The 19490-nt window shown below is 38.0% G+C and overlaps 1 pseudogene; it reads right to left on the bottom strand.

Moving 5' to 3' along the window:
• Window positions 1-3668: 3668 nt before the first annotated feature.
• LOC118152032 (heterogeneous nuclear ribonucleoproteins C1/C2 pseudogene) lies at window positions 3669-17898 on the bottom strand (annotated as a pseudogene).
• Window positions 17899-19490: the final 1592 nt, after the last annotated feature.

The following is a 19490-nucleotide window of genomic DNA, read 5'->3' as shown; positions in this document are numbered from 1 at the left end:
TTCAAGTTGAGATTTTGGTAGGGACAAGGACAAACCACATCACAGTTGCACAGGCAGTTTTTTGTTTGTTTGTTTTGTATGGGATTTAATCAATCTTTCCCTTGTGTCCCAACAAAAGCTATCTTTTCTACTGATAATCTGTGATTTTGGAATTAGACTGTGTTATTGGAGTGTGAAGAATAACATAAAAAGAAATGAATCTGTCCTCAAGATTTCTGCATGACTAAAGGAGATAATGCATAAAATTATCCAGCACAATGTTGGTTACCATTGCCACTTTCTTAGATTTACATTCAAATTTAGAAGAATATGATCATATTTACATCTTATAAATTCCAGGCTTAAGAAAACACTCATTCTGTTGCCAGAAATCCACATTTCCTTACCCCTTTGTTTTTGCCCATGCTTTATAGTAATAATCAGCAATATTCGTTGCCCCTACCAAAAATTTTCACCTATCAAAACCTGTGTGTTACTTTAAAACTATCGCAAATTAATATGTGACTACCTACCTAGCTTATATTAGATTCCTTCCTATGGGCCCTCATAGTACCAGTGTAATTTCTTTCTATTATAATCATCTTTTTTTGTGTATTTGTTTTCCTTACTAGATTGTGAGTAACTTGGAGGTAGAAAGTCATGTTTGCATTTTAAATACCTAATTGAATATTTATGGATACTTTTGAACAAAACTGCATCATTTCAACTTCCCTGGTCTGTAAAAAAAAAAAAGAAATTTTTCCTAATAATTATTTACCTGCTTTTATATTTATTTCTCCTCTCACAAGATAAGAATAACCTGCCCTTGTTACCTTAACCACGTATCCCTGCTACTTGTAGCTAAAGTATTAAAATTCTTTTAAAATAAACCATCTTCATGTCTCTTGAAAGACACCTGCTATGACTATTTTTTTCCAAAATCATACTTTTAACTTTATCTCATGCTTTGTTTTAATTTATATATCGAGAAGGCAGAATGTCAACCAAATCATTTTTCTTCACAGTAAGTGTTATGAGTCAATCAATGAGACAGATCAAGCTGAAAATATTGCAAAAAACCACTCTGGCTAGCCATCAAGAGCTCCCCTATCTGACACCCAATAGAAAAGTAGTTGAAAAGGGTGACAATAGAAATTTAATTTCACTGAATATTCAAGTACAAAATAATTTGATTCTAGATATTAAAATTGTTTTACCTTTTATATTGATCAATACCATACTATTAAAGTGCAAGGACATTTAATCATAGAAATTTAATGTATTACCAGAAAACTCACAGTGGTAAGACTATATTCAAGGTGGGGCATCTTATTGTTTAAATTCTATTATTGAAATATATTTAATACATAATGAGATCTCATTGCAAAACCTCTTGATGGGCCATAATGGCCCAGAAAATAACCTAAAACCTGATTTTAAGTTTAGTTAGAGTAGTTTTGATGCTATTTTAAAAATACAGGGAGGGTAGCATCACATACTGTGGTCTGTGGAGGGGATCTAGGGGAGGAACAGCAGGGGGTGGGGAGTTAGGGAGGTATAACATGGGGAGAAATGTCAGATATAGGTGATGGGGAGGAAGGCAGCAAACCACATTGCCATGTATGTACCTATGCAACAATCTTGAATTGTTCTCCACATGTACCCCAAAACCTAAAATGCAATAAAATATATATTAATAAAATAAAAGTAAAATAAAAAATACAGCACTTACATTTTATATTGCAGTTACATTTCAAAACTTTCTGGAGGTAAAATTTAAACAATCCACGAGGGGGTCCAAGAAGATCCAAAAGGAGCAATTTTGATGCTGGAGAAAGGTTCACGAAGGTCGGGGCAAGGCTATCCTCATAGACTGCTGATAACCCTAATTGATCTCCTCAATTATGCCTCTGACTGACAGTAGGTTTAAAGGCGAAGCCTAGGCATTTAAGAAGAAAGATCTAGGGGACATTGATCATATTCCTTTCACCCATGTTGAGGTACAGCCAACAGCAGGACACTCGTGGCCTTCTTGTTTACTTCAGTTATATGAAGTCTGATGAGTGGATGGATTCATGAAACTTCCCAGGGTGTATTCATGTAAGACTTTAATGGTGTAAAAGACACAACAGCATAGGAGAAGGAAAGCACAGGCCACATCAAGAGACCTGAGATCCCCAGGTATGACTCCCAGGGTTCCTTCTCAGTCACACTGACTTTCATCTGCCATATCTTTTCATTTCCTTAATAAGTGTTGAACTCAGGTTAACAAAACAAAAATGCCTTCTTCGAGTTTCCTGAAACCCCAACAGAGTTATGAGGGTTTTTTTTTCTATTAACTAACTTTAATCTGTCACATCTGATATATTGCATTTTGCCTTTTATGCTGATCTGTGTGATTATAATTGTTATAAAATTTCAACGTCCTTGTGTGCAGTGATTATTGCTCTCTTATTGCACCTTCTCCTTGGAAGGAAGTAAATAAATCAATTAACCCGAAATACTACTCAGCCTTCTTAAGAAAACATCATGGGTTTTGAATATTTGTGTGGTCAGCAAGTCTGCTGGAGGTCACAGCATAATTGACACACAGACTACTAATACAATTTTTAATTACATTATAATAAACTATTCTGGTTTTTTCATTATTGTTGGTTCAAATGAAAGACACACAATAGACAAATAATTAAAGCAATCTTAAACACATTTATAAAAAAAGTATAGCTTCACAAGTTTTCCAATGCATTTTCAAATGCATTTCTAGCCTTTCACCATCCTAAAGATATATGAATATATATTTAAAGCTGTATTTGTTTGCCAGTCCTCAGACTCTCATAGCTTCAATATTTAACCTAGATTGGTTGCATTTGTTATGTATATTTTATTATGTAATTATTTTATGGGAAAATTTTCAATAACAGGTCAATAAAATAAATATATTGCTAAAACTTTATTTTTGCTGTATGGTAACTCAATTTCATTTTTCAGATGAATTCAACAAGCTTATTATAAAAATGAGTAGCTCCTTCAAATGTAATACAAATGTAGTAGCATGCCATTTCCAACCCTTCTGAACTAATGAGGCATTTCACAGAACTCTTCTAGTTACAAGAGACCCATGATGAGGGTCAAGATCATTGTCATTGTTTGAAAGACAGAAAGCTTAAGGGGTTTGTTCTTTTATATCAACCAAACTTTAAACTTTAGATTGCTTTGTTTATCTACTCTCCACTGTGTTTGCTCTCTCTTTTGCAGCCTCATATGTATTTCCTTGGGAAATAAAAAATGAGACCTAAGAGGCAATTCTCAGCAATTATATCTACATGATCCAATTTCCCCCCAGGCATTCTTGATCACATGACAAATTCCATTTACCTCATTTGTCCCATAGATGTATTTTACACCAACATACAGCTTATAAGACAAACTTCAAATTGCCAAAAGCATCGATTCTAAGAAATTGAAAGCAACTTTTAAAGTCTGAAATTTACTATTTCCAAGTATAATCAATTTTATGTTGTAAGCTAAAGTATATTATGTATAGAATAAATGACAAAATATGCATTGAACTGTTCAGAATCATGCTATTTCTAATGTTCATGTTCCAATGATATATAATATTCAAATAACTTAGAAAAATACAATTTCTTAGACAAGCGCCTAGGTAAAGAAATAATGGGATAAGATTTCTAAACTCCACTGTGTGCTGAAGAGTCATCCGCGCCATTGGCGCTGTCTCTGTCATCCTTTCCTTCCTCAGCCTCTTTTTCATCATCCTTGATCAACTCCAGCTGGTCATCCCACCGACCTTCATTATCATTATCATCCAGTAGGTCCCCCTCCTCAGCAGAGTCATCTGCACCCTCCTCAGACTCCATCTTCACATTAGTCTCATCTTTGTTCATGGAGCTTTTGCTCTGCTCCTCTTCTGACTTATCATTCATCTCTACTGCTTGTTTGCTCTGTTCCTTTTCATTTTTTTTTCCAGGTTTTCCAGGAGAGAATCTACTTTTTGTTTTATCTGGGTCAGTTCCTTCTCAATGGCCTGAAGGCCATCTCCTTTCAACTTTCCAGACTTGGAAGATCCCCGCTGTCCACTCTTAGAATTGAAGCCACTTTTGCCCCTTCGTGAGGTGTTTTCTGATACACGCTGACATTTCGAGGGCACTACAGCCCAAGCAATAGGAGGAGGAGGAGGAGGTACACGTGCTGGGTAACTGTACATCCTATCATAATAATCCCGTTGAAAGTCATAGTCCAAGTCAAAAGAGGAGCCGTACAAATTTTTCACCAGATCCTCTCCCCCAGTATCTTCAGCACATGCTCACTGTTCTCCCCATCCTTGTCCTTCCCATGTTCATTAATTCATATTTCCCTGTACCTAGTCCCATTTTTGCTTCCTTTGACACTCCTAGTAGTTTTGTTAAGTCTTACCCTGTAATTTTGCTTTGAATTTTGATACCTCTTTATGATTTAACAATAAAAAGGTGTATGGTTTCTATCTACTGTCTCCAAAATAATCTCTTGTTATGAAGGGACTACAGTTCTTTCATTCATACATATGTTCCGTAGTTGCTTCCCTAACTGCAAAGGCAATCTCATTTAGTTGAGTAGCTCCTGAAAGCAGCTTTGAGTTAGAAGTATGTGTGTTACACCCCAACATTAGTGTGCTGTGTGGGGTAGTTCAACACAAATGTAACGATGTATTTTTGTGAATGAGAGTTGGCATGTCAAATGCATCCTCTAGAAAAATAGTGTTATAGTCTTAAGATTTGTTTTCTAAAGTTGATACTGTGGGTTATTTTTGTGAACAGCCTGATGTTTGGGACCTTTTTTCTTCAAAATAAACAAGTACAATTTCTACAAAGGGTACAGTGAACAGAGCCTCTGCCCCTAATTCCTGCTTTCTTTCCCGCTGTGAAAATCTAGGAAACTTACAACGAATTTCAAAATTCTTTCCTTTGCCTTTTTCTACTTTCTAGCATGAAGTTTGGCAGAGAAGCAGAGTTTCTGCTTTTTCTTTTCTGTGTTCATCTAGGACATACTTTTGATCCCCGTTAGAGTGCCAGCATCAAAGATTCTTCTCTATATGAAGACAACATACCTGGGTACCATGTATGAAAAATGTTTTTACTATAAGGAATATAATGTTTTTGAAATGTATTTCAGTTTGTTCCTCTTCTCAGTAATGTTTCCCTTACCACATGCCACCCTGTTCTGAAACCACCCTATGGCCAGCTTCTTTTATAGCAAAATACCCTAAAATGTCCTACTGTTTCTTCTTCTTGCTTCCTACCTAATTTTCCTTATGCACACACTCCTATTAGGCTTCAACCCTCACCACGTGCTGAGAGTGTTATTGTCAAGTGTAGCTACAACATCCATAATACAAGCCAATGCCATTTTTATGTACTGCATCACTCAGGTTTGAAACAGAAAGCAGGTAATATAATACAACTGGTGCAACTCAAGGAATGTTAAATCCTAGGTGTATTTACAACTTGTAGGAAAAGTCTAGAGAAACAATAGGGATCATATAGCACCTAAGATCATTTAACATTGGGACTTTTATTATCCCTAATCCTGGAAAAAGAAAGGAGGATATACTTACTAATCAGAAAGAAAAGACTCACAGAAAAGGGACCAACTCAAAAGGAGCTATGTCCTCCAGTAGAGAAACTCAGCCAGCCCAAGTCTAGCCCTTCAGAAGTGAGATAGGGGAATAAACACTTTGAATGTATTTGCCTCTCTCCATCAAATATCATGCTGAAAATTAGAGTTAGCTGAGTTGAAAGAAGCCAGAGAGCCAGGTGCGGTGGCTCACGCCTGTAATCCCAGCACTTTGGGAGGCCGAAGCAGGTGGATCACAAGGTCAAGAGATCGAGACCATCCTGGTCAACATGGTGAAACCCCGTCTCTACTAAAAATACAAAAAATTAGCTGGGCATGGTGGCACGTGCCTGTAATCCCAACTACTCAGGAGGCTGAGGCAGGAGATTGCCTGAACCCAGGAGGCGGAGGTTGCGGTGAGCCGAGATCACACCATTGCACTCCAGCCTGGGTAACAAGAACGAAACTCCGTCTCAAAAAAAAAAAGAAAGAAAGAAAGAAAAAAGCCAGAGATCAAGGAAACTGTTGATTAAGCCACCATCTCACCTTCCTAGGATAGAATGGAGGTGGAAGAAGGATGAAGAGTGGATCTCGAAGGTCTAAAGGAGAATATCTTGAATCCAACCCCTTATCTCAATGACTGGCCACTCCCTGCTTCCTGAAGTGCTTTCCTCCTGTGCCTTCCACATCACCACCTCTTCTTGGGGTTCCTCTCAGGACACTAGCTTCTCCATCGCCTACTCTACTTACTTTTTAAATGTAGCTTTCCAGGCCTTCTCTTTCCATATGACCACAATTTTATAACAGCTTTAAATCCTAAAGTTGCTGATAAGTCTTAATTATGGCCTCAACCTACATCTGTTTTGAGTTGCAAATCCTCTAATGGGATATAAAAACCCAGAAAATCATGTAAAAACAAAATTTTTTTGGTTATAATAGTATTGGTGCTATTTTTAAAAATATAAATACTACACTTACAATTCAAAACCCTCTGTAGATAAAATTTACACAGTACTCAAATTATATATTATAGTGGCTTCTTGATATCTCTACTGGATGGATGTCCTAGAGAAAACCTCCAATTTGACATAGAAAACAGAACAAGCCCCACATTATCTCCCACACCTCTGACCAATTACCATTTTCCTAATCTTTCCTATCTTTGTAAATAGAATTACAATCTACCTACCTGCTCAATCCAAAAACATAGAATCTCTTTTAATATTTTTCTTTTTTTTTTCCTTATTTTTTTATTGCATTTTAGGTTTTGGGGTACATGTGCAAAGCATGCAATACAGTTGCATAGGTACACACATGGCAGTGTGTTCTATTTGCTTTCACCCCTTCACCCACATTTGGCATTTCTCCAATAGACCCCAGTGTTTAGTACTCCCCTTTCTGTGTCCATATGTTCTCATTTTTCATCACCCGCCTGAGTGAGAATATGCGGTGTTTCATTTTCTGTTCTTGTGTCAGTTTGCTGGGAATGATGTTCTCCAGATTCATCCATGTCCCTTTGCTCTCACGCATTGTAACTAAGCCATGAAAAGTTCTGTGGACTCTACCCAAAAAATAGCCCTCGAGTATCCTCTTCTCTCCATATGTCACCATTTATCATATAGATGTCAGAAATAGTTGCACAGTAGATCTCTCCGCTAGCTCTCTTTGCCCTTCTACACTGTCTACATAAAATTCCAAAGAAGTCCAGGTGACTTTTAAAAAATATAAATCAGATCATGTCACATCTCTGCTGGAAATCTTCCAAAAGTTCCCCTTTACATGTGAACTCAAATCCAAATGTTTTCATCGTGGTAAGAATCCCTATTGACTTGCTGCCTGCTCTGCCTACTGAGCTCTTTGACCTAATCTATTCTTCTCCCAGTGTTTTACTTTTCAAACTGACACACAATATTTAAGTATTTATGCTCTTCTTGCTTCATGGGCCTTCTCTTTATTTTTATTTTATTTTATTTTTAATTGACATATTATAATTGTACATACTTACAGAGTGCAAAGTAATGTTTTGATACATGTATACAGTATTTAATAATCAAATACACCATATATGTCTATATCTAACTAGCATATCTGTCACATCAAACGTTTACTTTGTGTGTGTATTGGGAACAGGCAAAATACTCTTTTCTATCTATATGAAATGTACAATAAATTAGTTAACTATAATCATCCTACAGTGCTATAGACAACTGATTCCTCCTATTTAGAGGTAATTTTGCATATGTTAACGCACTTCACTCATTCCCCCATAGCCTTCCCACCTTTACTAACCATAATTCTACTTTCTGCTTCTATAAGTTCCATTTTTTTTTAGTTCCTGCACATGAGTGGGAACCTTTGGTATTTATCTTTCTGTGGCTGACTTATTTCACATAACATGATGTTCTCCAGGTTCAAGCTCAACTATGCTGCCACAGATGACAGACTTCCATTCTTTTTATGGCTCAACAGTATTCCACTGCAGATATACATATATATCTCCCATAGTTTCTTTATCCATTTATCTGTTGATGGGCACTTTGGCTGATTCCATATCTTAGCTAATATGAATAGAAAAGTCTATAGAGGTATTTCTTTTTTAAAATCTGATTTTATTTCTACAAAAGTAGCAAAATCTTTCCTTGTGTCCGTAAATATGTCAGTATTTATCACTCAGATTGGTATAGTGAAGCTAGAAAGTGTGAGATAAACTGGAAAGGTGACTTTTAAGATAAAATGGGCATGTAAAACTCAGAGATAATAAGGTTTGTTTCTATGGTTTGTAATTTTCTTGAGTGAATATTTCTGTTCTGAATCAGGGAATACTTGCTTGACTGACGAAGGATTGCTCTGCCAACCACATCTATATATTGTAAACCCCCCAGATGGTATCAGAAACAGAAATCAATTTTTAAATTTATGCAATGGGATTTTTCCTGAGCCGAATAATGTGCTTTGTTATTCACAGTGCCTCAGTTTTAATATATCTTAGTATTAGACATTATTTTATTTATACTATTATGATTTGGTATTGTTATTTATTTTTCCTATTCAAAATTGCAATATCCTGGTACATGTTATTATTTAGAAAGATTATTCTCATCATGAAAATAATCAATTGCATCTTAACACTAAAATTAACCTTATTCCATGAAGGCATAGTTTCTTTATTCCTCTAAAAGTGATTCTTTATTCCTCTAAAAGTGACAATATGTTATAAATAACGAAGTGTATATTCCATTTGGGTCATACTTTCAGATGTTAAGAGGTGTGAAGAGACAAAAAGTGAGACTAACAACAGGAAGTCTCTGTGTATCTTTTCATCTTCTAGCCTGTCAAAAACATGGAAGTTTGTGCTGAACACAATGTCTATAATTATAGTTCTAGTTGCCAAAAAGAGTTACTGTGTCTGTTAAAAAGATAATTACAGCTATTTTACAATTCAAATCTATGTTCAGTTACCTTGTGAAATCTAAATGAATGTTAATCTGACCTTATGTTTCCAAAAGGCTCTATACTTTTTAACACTATTTTAAAAATTGGGGGTGACAAATACTTTCACATCTTCAAAAACGGTTACACATAAAACAAGCACTTCAACTATCACCTTGAACACAAGTGAAAAATTTTAACAACTATAAAATTCATTTCTCTGAATCCCTTAACATTTTCACCTACAACAGGTATGACTATTTACTTGACAGTTCAAATTTCGGTATCTGTATCAGTTAAGATCTAGACAGAAAACAGATGGCACACAAAAACTGAGTAATTCAAGACAGTCTAATAAAGTTTGTAATTTAAAGGGTAAATCTGAAAAACTAGCAAGGAAAAGTATGTTCCCTATGCTGGAAAGAGCTGGAAGCCTTTACTTCATATAGGACTTGTACAGCAGGTTCACTGTACACTGTTTACCACATGCCCAAGTCAGGTGAGATGAAACATCTATGCATAAAACAAAATTGCATGAAGTAGATTTATTACTTACAGATAGGTAGCAAGGGACAGCAGAAGCCTAGATTCATGAAGAACTGGTCCTTCAAATCTCAGGAAAGCTGCTTGGGGCAGATGAAGTCCTGCCTGCACATGCTCCACTTGCACTAGAGGTGAGAGCCCTGGTATGCAGCCCACACCCGAATTTATACCCTGGGAAAATGGGATTGCTTGGTTAAAGCACTGAAGTCTGTTCTACGAACATCCTGTTCTAAGAGACTCTGGAACTCAGACCAAGTTGTTCCAGAGAGCTCCTCCTTATCTTGGGATGTGGCATTTCTAGCACATTCCACAGTTATTCTTCAGAATGACAAGAAAGATAGGGAGGAGAAATGGGCAGGTCCGAGAATACTTAGGGAACTGTCTTGCAGGACTAAATGGAAATGGGGAGGAAGCAGTTATCAGAACCAGAAAAGTGAAATCTGTTTTTAGAGTCCTAGAAAAAGGAGTGCGGCCTTCAATAAAGAGATACCCATAATTTCCTATGACCTGGACAAAAAAAAAAAAAGAGAGAGAGAGAGAGTCCTCACCACTTCTATTCAATATAGTATTGGAAGATGTAGCCAGAGTAATCAGGCAAGAAAAAGAAATAAAGGTATTCAATTGGGAAAAAAGGAAGTCAATTTGTCTCTATTTACAGAAGACATGAGTGTATATTTAGAAGATCCCATCATCTCAGTCCAAAATCTCCTGTAACTGATAAGTAACTTCAGCAATGTCTCATGAAGGATACAAAATCAATGTGCAAAAATTACTAGCATTTCTATACACCAATAACAGACTTAAAGAAAACCAAATCAAGAACAAACTGCCATTCAAAATTGCTACAAAGAAAATAAAATACCTAGGAATACAACTAACAAAGGATGTAAAGGACCTCTTCAAGGAGAACTACAAACCACTGCTCAAAGACATAAGGCAGGACACAAACACATGGAATAACATTCCATGCTCATGGTTAGGAAGAATCAATGTTGTGAAAATGGCTATACTTCCCAAAGTAATTTATACATTCAATGCTATCCCCATCAAGCTACCTCTAACCCTCTTCACAGACCTGGAAAAAAAACACCTTAAACTTCATATGGAACCAAAAGAGAGCCCAAATAGCCAAGACAATACTAAGCAAAAAGAACAAAGCTAGAGGCATCATGCTACCTGACTTCAAACTATACTACAAGGCTACAGTAATCAAAAGAGCATGGTACTGGTACCAAAACAGAGATATAGACTAATGGAACAGAACAGAGACCTCAGAGACAATGGCACACATCTACAACCATCTGATCTTTGACAAACCCGGCAAAAACAAGCAATGGGGAAAGGATTTCCTGGTTAATAAATGGTGTTGGGAAAACTGGCTAGCCATGTGCAGAAAGCAGAAACTGGACCCCTTCCTAACACTTCACACTAAAATTAACTCCAGATTGGTTAAAGACTTAAACATAAGACCTAACACCACAAAAACCCTAGAAGAAAACCTAGGCAAAACCATCCAGGACATAGGAGTAGGCAAGGACTTCATGACCAAAACATCAAAAGCATTGGCAACAAAAGCCAAAATAAACAAATGGGATCTAATTAAACTCCAGAGCTTCTGCACAGCAAAGGAAACAATCATTACAGTGAATTGGTAACCAACAGAATGGGAAAAAAAATTTGCAATCTACCCACCTGACAAAGAACTTATATCCAGAATCTACAAAGAACTGAAACAGACTTATAAAAAAAAGTCAAGCCCATTCAAAAGTGGGCAAAGGATATAAACAGACACTTTTCAAAAGAAGATATATATGAGGCCAACAAACATATGAAAAACTGCTCAGCATCACTGGTCATTAGAGAAATGCAAATCAAAACTACATTGAGATACCACTTCATGCCAGTTAGAATGGCGATCATTAAAATATGGAGACAACAGATGCTGGAGAGGATATGGAGAAATAGGAACACTTTTACACTGTTGGTGGGAGTGTAAATTAGTTCAACCATTGTGGAAGACAGTGTAGTGATTCCTCAAGGGCCTAGATAGAAAATCTATTAAACCCAGGAATTCCATTACTGGGTATATATCCAAAGGATTATAAATCATACTTTTTTTTTTTTTTTTTTTTTTGAGACGGAGTTTCGCTCTTGTTACCCAGGCTGGAGTGCAATGGCGCGATCTCGGCTCACCGCAACCTCCACCTCCTGGGTTCAGGCAATTCTCCTGCCTCAGCCTCCTGAGTAGCTGGGATTACAGGCATACACCACCATGCCCAGCTAATTTTTTTTTTTGTAATTTTAGTAGAGACGGGGTTTCACCAGGTTGACCAGGATGGTCTCGTTTTCTTGACCTCGTGATCCACCCACCTTAAATCATACTATTATAAAGACACAGGCACATGTATGTTCATTGCAGCACTGTTTACAATAGCAAAGACTTGGAACCAACCCAAATGCCCATCAATGATAGACTAGTCAGCAAAAATGTGGCACATATACACCATGGAATACTATGCATCCATAAAAAACAATGAGTTCATGTCCTTTGTAGGGACATGGATGAACCTGGAAACCATCATTCTCAGCAAACTGACACAAGAACAGAAAATCAAATACTGCATGTTCTCACTCATAGGCAGGTGTCGAACAATGAGAACACATGGACACGGGGCAGGGCATCACACACTGGGGTCTGTTGTGGGAGACTAGGGGAGGCTCAGTGGGGGATAGGGAGTTGGGGAAGGATAACATGGGGAGAAATGCCAGATATAGGTGATGGGATGAAGGCAGCAAATCACATTGCTATGTATGTACCTAGGCAACAATCCTGCATGTTCTTCACATGTACTCCAAAACCTAAAATGCAATAAAGTATTTATATATATATAAATATATACAAAAATTAAGAACAAAAACAGAGTCAAAATAATGCATATCCTATGTGCTCTCAACTTTGACTTTTAATTCTCTTAATTCCAAATCCACTTGGAAGCCATAGGGTAAGGGTGTGGATTGATACAATTCACACATGCCAGTGTTCTGAAGCACAGAGTAGAATTAGGCAGAGTAAATAATGGAACCATAGGAGAAAAAAATGAAATCCATGAGACAATATATAGTCAATTTGGAACAACTTTCAACTAAGGCATTACAATATATTATTTTCTCTAGTATTACAATCCTCCCAAATTTTAAAGAATTAACTTCAAAACTTCTCTGGATAATTTATCCAAGGAGCACGCCATTAATTCATCATTTTATGGTACAGTTACAAATACTGACTTATCTAATATCCAAAACAACTGGATGGTAGTAGGTATTATTAGCTCACAGTAAGTAAGATATTTTAACATGTTGTTCTTGGCCACAGAGCTAAATAATGAATGGAAGATGAATAAAACTGCGTATACTATAAGTTGAATGTTCTTACTACATGCCAAAGCATTATTCTAAGCATTTTAAATGGATAAACTCATTCAATGCAAGAAGTATCATCTGAGTTACACATTGTTGTTATTATCCTCATTTTGCAGACTAGTAATTCAATCAAACGAATAGTAAGCACTTTGTCCAAGGTCAAACTACTAGAGTCAGGATTCATCCTGAGGCCATTTGGTGTAAAAGTCTGTGTATTTCGACCAGAGTTTTCATCAGGATTATACAGTTGCTGAATGACTTAAGGAGGAAGTAAACAACATCACTGAAATAAATGGTATACTTGGATTCAAATGTTGTATATTAAATAGAAAAATAGATATAGATCACTATAGTGTAAATGGAATTTTTCTAAATTGAATGTATATTAAATTTTATGTATCCTATCAAGGGATCATTTCAAGATAATGTCAATAAAATAGAGTTTTGTCGCAAGATAATGATCTCCTGCTGTTACATAACCATGAACATGAAACCAAGTTGTTTATTTTCAAAGCAGGGAAAATCAATCCCAGAATTATGTTCTATAACTGTGATTTTAGTTCTGTTATACAAAATGATGCATGTTGATTTAATAATTTTGCCTGACGGATGTTGAGAGAGAAAATGACAGATGTTCTTTGCACCACCGCAAGCTGGAGGCATTCTGACGGGCTTAGAAAATATACCTGTTGTATGTTTTGCCTAATCAGAAACAGTCATCCATAAAAGTGATGAGACTGCACGCCTGTTGTAATGTGCACCTGTATGAATGAGATGATTTATGACCTGTTAAGAGTGCTGTAGCTTTTAACTTCAGTCAGTGCACAGTGGTCAACAATGCAGCCATAAGGGCTAAGAGAGCAGAATGTTTATAAAGTACTTAAAAACGTGAACTGACAGCAAAACAACTACAGAAAGGTCTATTGTACTTGGTAATAAACATGATTCAACTTCACCAGATAGAATTCTAGTTATTGCTTACTTGAGTCCCAATGGAAAAACATTTCAATGTTTCACGTAGCCTAGAGTATACCCAAGGACACCTCATTCCCCCCAAAAAACATAATAATACATATGTGTGATGATACATTAAATAACACTGTATTTCAATATTTGTGATTGTTTACTAAGTGGTTTCTGAATATTTATAATTCATTTCATTTGTACAACCACTCAGAGAGTTAGACTGTCCTATACTGATTTACTGAATTAACTGAGAAATAAAAAGAAAGAAGATGAAAAAAGAAAATCAATGAAAGTGTTAGGTGTTCTGATTTATATTCCATACACTTAAATCTAGTTATCCCACAAAGCCCTTCATCCTGGCAAAATTATTTGCTTTTAAATAATATATGGCTTGCTATACTTTGCTCTTTTTTGAACTACTAGGACATTTCCTACAATCAAAAAATGTGGCTTTAAATGTATTTTAAAGTTAAAGTACCAACCTGATTTATTAAGTGCAGATAAGTTCCAAATAACTGAAAATAAATATTTTATAAATCTAAACATCTTCTTGACTATAAATTCAGGAATTAATAAGCAAGTTATAAAATTTTGTTTATCAACTGAGTTTTGAGGGCTTATTTGCAGTTCTGGAGTTAATAAGTAGCATGCCTCTTGTCCACCCAACTTCTAAACAACTGAAGAACTGCACACAAGAGCCAGTGGATGGGGACCACATTACAGCAGTACAAAAACAGGACTGGTCATGCCAGGTGGAATTATCACCTTTAAGATTTAAGAGGTAGTTGAGCAAAGCAGAAGGGGTGCAGAGGGTTTTCTCTTAGACTTACTCTCAGAGAAAACAAGAGGAAAAACTGGGCCACAAGTGCTTGTTCTTTTTTGTTTGTTTGTTTTTTCTCTATCCAAACTCATTCAAAATATAATTTATGTCACCTTCCTCTAGGCAGAGTACATAAAGAAAACATAGAACGCCAGGATTATTATGCTATTATAGTTCCTTTCAAGGAAGAAAACATCATTTTTCTTTATCTATCACTACTACAGCCATCTACACCTCTACTAATATTCTCTCTACCTAAGAGAATATGATTTGCTGCATAGCAAATCATTCCAAAGATTAGTGGCTTAAATCAACATCCACTATTTCTATTTCTATTTACTATTTCTCACTGCTCTCAGTGCTGACTGGGAACATCTTCTGCTCATAGGGATATGTGAGGTCACTCAAGCTGAATGGGCTTGGCTGGAAGGTCCAAAGAGGCTCATTTCACATCTCTGATACTGAGTGCTGATGGCGCCTTGGGTGTCTTTGTTCTCTTCCAGTTGGTCTTTCTCTGCTCTCATGATGTCTCATCCTCTAGGACCTTTTAAGATGGTCTCCCTTCCTAGCAGAAGAGCCTGAACTCTTTATAACATGGCAACTAGGTTGCAAGAGAGCGAAAGTACAAGTTTCTAGACCTTTTAAGGGCTAATCCCAGAATTACTAGCATAATGCCACTTCTGCCAAATTCTACTGATCAAGGCAAATCACAGATCCAAATGGAGGAAAAGTAGACTCCGTCTCTGAATGGGAAAATGCACAAGCAGAGATGGCAGAAATTATCGTCAGCTGAACTTGCAGATAAGCTATTATTACAAACTCCTCCAAAATTTTCCTAATTCCATTTTATACCTAATCTGCTTCCCAACCCAGCAGAGAAATATTCACCATCACAAACAATACACTGCCAATGATCCTTCTGCATCCAAGCTTTCCTTCTCTGGTTCCTTCCTTACCTCCAGTATTCTAAATTAATTCTATTTCATCTTTAGATTTAGAGCTGGTAAGTTGATGCCAAGTTATCAAGTGCATGTGACAGCCCATTGGGAACAATCCTTTAGTCTACTTCTCCAATCCAATGGGTATGGCACTGTGTACTAGTCTGCTTGTGCATTGCTATAAATAAATACTTGAGACTGGGTAATTTATAAAGAAAAGAGGTATAATTGGATGAACGTTCTGAAGGCTATACAAAAAGCATGATATTGGCATCTACTCAGCTTCTGGAGAGTCCTCGGCAAATTTACAATCATGGCAGAAGTTGGAGTGTGAGCAGGCACATCACATGGTCAGAGCAGAAGCAAGAGCAAGAAGGGGAAGTGCTACACACTTATAAATAGTGAGATCTTGTGAGAATTCATTCATTCTCACGAGAACAGCATCAAGGGGACAGTGCTAAACCATTCATGAAAACGCCTGTGATCCAATCACGTCCACCAAGCCCTGACTCCAACATTGGGCTAACAATTCAACATGAGATCTGGTGGGGACACAAATCAAAATCATATCCCACTCCATTCCTGATGTTAACATAATACTCATCTTCAGAGGGAGGGCAAAATGGATGACTAGACACAGCCACGTGGAATAGCTTCCACTGAAGGACCAAGATGCAGATTGGCATGCTCCTGACAGATCTCCAAAGGGAAGGCACTGAGATTGGAGACAGAAGCTGGGCTGAAGGGAGAGAAGAGAAAACTAAGAACTCTGCATGGGGCTAACACACATCAATACTCATTCCTGGCCCACAACAGCTCCAGGGAAATGGGGTGAGTTGAACTAACAAGGAACTACCTGCTCTCACCACAGGCCTGTGGAACCTCAGAAGGAGGAGATCTCTTGACCACCATGGACACTAAAGTTGGCAGAGAGAGCTGCTTAGAGAAGTAGTAGGGCCAGCAAGCCACCTGATATGGAGCCCAGGTTTGGTGGGGGAGCATCACTAGCAAAGCATGGCCAGGGACAGGATGGCCATCCCCCTAGGCTTGATTTGCTTCCATAGGAGATGGGATGTTTAATACTGAGTGTCAACTTGATTGGATGGAGGATGCAAAGTGTTGTTTCTGGTTGTGTCTGTGAGGGTATTGCCAGAGGAGATTAACATTTAAGTCAGTAAACTGGGAGATGCAGACCTACCCTCAATCTGGGTGGATACCATCCAATCAGCTACCAGTGCAGCTAAGATAAAAGCAGGCAGAGGAATGTGGAAGGACTAGACTTGCTGAGTATGTGGCCTCCACCTTTTTCCCATGCTGAATGCTTCCTGTCCTTGAATACTTTACTCCAATTTCTTCAGCTTTTGGACTCTTGAACCTACACCAATGGTTTGCCAAGGGCTGTCACACTTTCAGCCAAAGACTGAAGGCTGCATAATCAGCTTCCCTACACTGAGGATTTGGGACTTGAACTGGCTTCCTGGCTTCTCAACTTGCAGGTGGCATATTGTGGACTTCACCTTGTGATCATGTGAGTCAATACTCCTTAATAAACTCCCCCTAATATACACATCTATCCTATTAGTCCTGTTCCTCTAGAGAACCTTGACTAATCAAGGAGACTTTAGCCCTAGGGGAACTGTTAGACCTAATCTCTGAAAGGCAGACTTGCCCATCAGATGAGCCTGGTACAATCTACACACCTCTTTGTCTGCCAGCCTCTCCCAGGGTCCTAGCCTTGCCATGCCTGCTTGCAGGGCAGTCTCGAGTGCCCTAGGGGTCCACACCATAGCTTCTTCACTGGTGGATCATGCCTGACCAGTGGAGAGATCCAGTGTGGTGGTCCCTGCAGCCACACACCAGCTCACTCCCTCCCTCCCCATAGAGGAGCTTCCCTGGAGCCCACAGCAACCCCCCACATGGCTTTGCTGGCTTGTGTCTGCACAGACAGTGATATGGTTAGGCTTTGTGTCCCAACCCAAATCTCATTTGAATTATAATCCTCATAATTCCAAAGTGTCAAGGGAGAGACTAGGTAGAGGTAATTAAATCTTGGGGGTAGTTTTCCCCATGCTGTTTCCATGATAGTGAGTGAGTTCTCATGGGATCTGAGGGGCTCTTTCCCCTTCCTTCTGCGTTTCTCCTTCCTACCCCCTTGTGAAGAAGGTGCCTTGTTTTGTTCTCACCTTCTGCCATGATTGTAAGTTTTGTGATGCCTCCACAGCCATGCTGAACTGTGAGTTAATTAAACTTCTTTCCTTTATAAATTACCTAATGTCAGGAAGTTCTTTATAGCAGTATGAAAACGGACTAATACAGACAGGTTTTGCTTTCCTTTCCCCATCAGCATGCAGGAGTTCAGTTTGATCCCTCCCCTAGGTGATGGCCATTGCAGATGGAGTCTAGGTCAGCAGAGCCAGCAAGCCCTGATCCACTGGTGCCCAACCCTTGTGCTAACACTGCACAGAGAATAATGTATCCTCCTTGGTCCTGGGCAAATACTCTTGCTTGTGGAGCAGAGAAAAAGCACCTAGACCTATACCCAGCAGTGTACCACCTTAAGCTAATACCATCTCCAGCATGACCATATACACATTCACCAGCAGAGTCCCCCATGCTACCCAGGCTACAATGTTGCTGCCACTGTGGTAAATGCTTGCAGGGAGACAGGCACTCAGCATCCACTAGCATATTGCTGCAGTTGCTAAACCTTGGCCTCTGCAGTGCAGTGAATTCCAACTCTCAAGGAGCCAGAAAACAAAATCAGGGCTCTATATAAGTCCCCCAGAGTGAAAGCACATAGTCCAGGAGTTAGAAACTGAGCATTGGCACCCTAAGATCTCTGAGAAATGAAGCCAGTTGGTTGAATTCACATTATACCACAATCAAACCCTCAACATCATTGAATAGGATAAAAGAAAAAAAATACATCTAACAGCAACCTCAAAGACTAAAGAAAGATAAGCCCACAAAGATGAGAAAAAATCAGTTCAATAATCCTGAAAACTCAAAAAGCCAGAGTGGCTTCTTTCCACCAAATGACTGCATCACCTCTCCAGCAAGGGTTCTGAGCTGGGCTGAGATGGCTTTAGAAAAGACAGAAAGAGAATTCAGAATATGGATAGGAATAAAGATCATTGATCTACAGGAGTACTTTAAAACCCAATCCAAGGAAGTTAAATACCCTGATGAAACAAGGCAGAAGCTGACAGACAAAATAGACAGTAAAGAAAAGAATGTAACTCACCTGATAGAGCTGAATAACACACTATAAGAATTTCACGTTGCAATCACAAGCATTGCTAGCGAATAGACCAAGCAAAGGAAAGAATATCAGAGCCTGGAGATTGGCTTTCTGAAATAGCACAGTCTGACAAGAATAGAGAAAAACAGAATAAAAAGAAGCAAACAAAACCTTCAAGAAATATGGGATTATGTAAAGAGATCAAATCTATAACTCACTGGTGTCCATGAAAGAGATGATGAGAATGGACCAACTTAGAAAATATATTTCAGGATATCATCCATGAGAATTTTCTCAACATACCTAGAAAGGCCAACATTCAAATTCAGTGAATGCAGAGGATCCCAGTAAGATACTTCACAGGAAGATCGTCTGCAAGACTCATAATTATCATATTTACTAGGGAAGAAATAGAAGAAAACATGTTAAAGGCAGCCATAGAGAAAAGTCAGGCCACCTAAGAAGGAGAATACATCAGACCAACAGGGGACCTCTCAGCAGAAACCCTACAAGCCAGAGAGATTAGGGGCTAATATTCGACATT

The sequence above is a fragment of the Callithrix jacchus genome, chromosome 3 (genome assembly GCF_049354715.1).
Source record: "Callithrix jacchus isolate 240 chromosome 3, calJac240_pri, whole genome shotgun sequence".
Classification (NCBI taxonomy): domain Eukaryota; kingdom Metazoa; phylum Chordata; class Mammalia; order Primates; family Cebidae; genus Callithrix; species Callithrix jacchus.
The sequence above is the reverse complement of the archived record's forward strand: the minus strand, read 5'-3'. Positions and strand labels throughout refer to the sequence as shown.